Here is a 278-nt window from a genome sequence, read left to right as displayed (position 1 = left end):
GTACTGTTACCCCCCCCCCTCACACACACACACACCATATACCTGCGCCGCTTCTACACCTGAATCTAAAAATAGAAACAAGTGCCCCTTCATGTATAATTAGCTATGGGAACCGAAGTGAGTATATAATTTTGTATAACTCCCTGTGTGCTATATACGTTAGTGTCTGCGTGCGTGATTTTCTTCGGTATTTAAACCCACTAACTTTAATAAAGCTCATAATCTTTTTTTCAATTATTATTATTATTACAGTTATGGGTTTCGCGATTCATCAACAA

The sequence above is a fragment of the Penaeus monodon genome, chromosome 20 (genome assembly GCF_015228065.2).
Source record: "Penaeus monodon isolate SGIC_2016 chromosome 20, NSTDA_Pmon_1, whole genome shotgun sequence".
Lineage (NCBI taxonomy): Eukaryota > Metazoa > Arthropoda > Malacostraca > Decapoda > Penaeidae > Penaeus > Penaeus monodon.
This window is presented reverse-complemented; position numbering follows the sequence as displayed.